The sequence below is a fragment of the Elephantulus edwardii genome, unplaced genomic scaffold (genome assembly GCF_000299155.1).
Source record: "Elephantulus edwardii isolate Elephantulus edwardi_28Jun2011 unplaced genomic scaffold, EleEdw1.0 scaffold00097, whole genome shotgun sequence".
Classification (NCBI taxonomy): Eukaryota; Metazoa; Chordata; class Mammalia; order Macroscelidea; family Macroscelididae; genus Elephantulus; species Elephantulus edwardii.
This window is the reverse complement of record NW_006399847.1, coordinates 7,059,844-7,062,490: the sequence shown is the minus strand read 5'-3', so window position 1 is coordinate 7,062,490 and position 2,647 is coordinate 7,059,844. Positions and strand designations below refer to the sequence as shown.

At 51.9% G+C, this 2,647-nt stretch overlaps 1 pseudogene; it reads left to right on the top strand.

The window, feature by feature from the left end:
* The first annotated feature begins 244 nt into the window (after window positions 1-244).
* On the top strand, window positions 245-1,930 carry LOC102856889 (annotated as a pseudogene).
* The last annotated feature ends 717 nt before the right edge of the window (window positions 1,931-2,647 follow it).

Below are 2,647 nucleotides of genomic sequence, written 5' to 3'. Positions count from 1 at the left end.
TCTCTTTTAAAAACTACATGTCATACCTCAGATATGTCTCTCAGAATGTGCAATACTCATGAGTGTGGTGGTGGATGATTATGCAGCTCCCTTCTGTTAGACATGTCATCAGAAAAACCAGGTGCTAGGACAGGTCACCATTATTGGTAAAATAGACAGTGAACAATAAAGAAGGAAGTCTTCCACAACATGGGTTGATAAAACAGACAAAGCTATGGTCTCAAATTTACCAACCATCACAAAGATGGTGCTGGCGCTCATTCGGTTATTCATTAAGTAGTTCTGAGTTGAAGTTGACTTAGAAACTGCCAGAAATACTCAAAAGGCTTTCTTTACTGCCTTCCAGAACTGTTTTGTTCTGATAGAATCTTTTTGGCTTCTATCTTGTTTGGTTAAAAAGTTGTGTTAACAGGCAGTGGCGCCTGCAAGAGGAGGAGGAGGCTGAAGGGGAGAGGAGTGGGTGTGCTCTGCCTGGCCCTGGCTCCTCTGCTGCACCTCTGACGGCCTGAGAGAGGGGTTAGTGTCAGAAAAATACCACAGTCATGCTTGCTCCGCAGCCTCAGCCCTCTACTGCGCACCTGACATCGCTCGCTCAGCTGTGGGTGGGAAGTTCGTAGAGGTTCATGGCACCGACGGCGAGCAACAGGTTGTTGTACCCAGCTGGACTCCCCCTCCCCAGCACCCAAACATGCTGTTCTTGGACTCTACCTGCTGATCTTCCTGATTCTTGTGGGCATCTTCATCCTAGCAGTGTCCAGACCCTGGAGCTCCCCAGATGATCTGAGGTACTGACTCGTAATGTAAACAGGCTGAAGGAGAGCGTCCTGGACTTGCGGCTTTGACTGCTGCAGGCTCTGCTACAGGCTCTGCTGCAATATGACCTGTCTGAGCAGGTATGGAAGATGCAGGATGCGCTGCAGAACCAAACCACCCGGACTCGCTGCTGGCGCTGGCAGGCGTTGTACAGCGGCTGGAGGGCGTGCTGTGGGGGCTGCACGCACAGGAGGCGCAGACCTGAGCAGGCTGAGGCCCAGCTACGTGACCAGAGGGCCAGCAGAGGGACACTGCTCAGCTTGAGCTCTACCAGCAGCAGGTGCAGAGTAACAGCAGCCAGCTGCTTCTGCGGAGCCACTGGGGCCTGATTGACCGGCTGGTGCGCGGGGTGGGCCTCCTGGGTGAAGAGCTCGTCAACGTGGGCGCCACATGGACTCACCCAGAGCTTGTCCTACGACGTGGCCCTCCACCACACGTAGCTGCGGGACTACTGAGGACACATGCCGCATGAGGCTGGTGCACATAGACATGGAGCTGCAGCTCAAGCAAGAGCTGGCCATGCTCAGTGCTGTAGCCAACGATCTGCCCCTCAAAAACTGGGAGCATTCCATTGCATTGAGAAATATCTCGCTTGCAAAAGGACCACCAGGACCCAAAGGCAATCAGGGGGATGAAGGGAAGAAAGGCGAGCTTGGAATGCCTACATTGCCCAGACTTCGAGGTCTTCCAGGATTACCAGACCCACAGGACCAATGGGCATGCGTGGGTTCAAAAGAGACCGAGGCCCGAAAGGAGAGAGAGGAGATACAGCAGCAGATGCTGCAGGTGGCGTGGAGGCTGTGGCCATCAGGTTGGTGAATGGCTCAGGTCCTCACGAGGGCCGTGGGGAGGTGTACCATGACCAGCGCTGGGGTACCATGTGTGATGACGGCTGGGACAAGAAGGAAGGGACATGGTGTGCCTCACGCTGGTCTTCCGCAGCGTGGAGGAGGTGTACAGAGCAGCCCGATTCAGACAAGACCCTGGGAGAATCTGGAAGGACGATGTTACCTGCAAGGGCACAGAGGATAGAATCTTCCGCTGCATCTTCTCCAAATGGGAAAGGACAAACTGTGGACATGCCGAAGATGCTGGGGTGACGTGCAACAAACACTGAAAGTAGGCACAGCCCAAGGTCCTGACAGTGCTACAGAGCCAATTTCCTGCATTTCTGGGGTGGGGACATGGCTTGGGTCTCCTTTGTCCATATCTTTGCCCAGTCCAGTCCAGCATCCACTCCCTCCATACTCTTTGTCCTAGGACCACAGTGGGCTGTTACCATTCTCTTCTTGGGCATATGTCCCAAAGCACACTCTGGGATCTACTGTCAATCTCTCCTATCTGTTAGGATCCCTGCACAGGGAACCTGGTCATCTGAATCACCAGTTTGCCTGGCCTTCTGAACACCACTTCTCAGGCTTCAGAATCCATGCCCTTCTTTTTGTGTCTGGTAGTTACAGATGAGTGCTAAGAATGTTCCAGACACCAATGAAGCAGTGGGGATGAGAGGGAGGCATTATAGATCATTTTATTCTTCAGGTAATTCCTAAACTTCATTTAGCCAAGAGTTTCAACATCTTTCTCCCAAGCAAGAGGCAACATGAGATGATTCATTTTCCCCTCTTAGTTCTGCTAGTTTGGGGAAGTGACATAAGGGAGAAGTCAGCTGTAGGAGGGAGAATAACTGTGAGTGGCCTGGAGGAATCAAACTGAGTTTGGAGAAAGGGAGTGAAGCGAACATTTACTGAATAACTACCATAGTGTGCTAAATAGTGTCTTGGGTGCTGAATTCATATATCTGCTTGGCAGTAAATGTAAAATGCTTGTAGCTTGG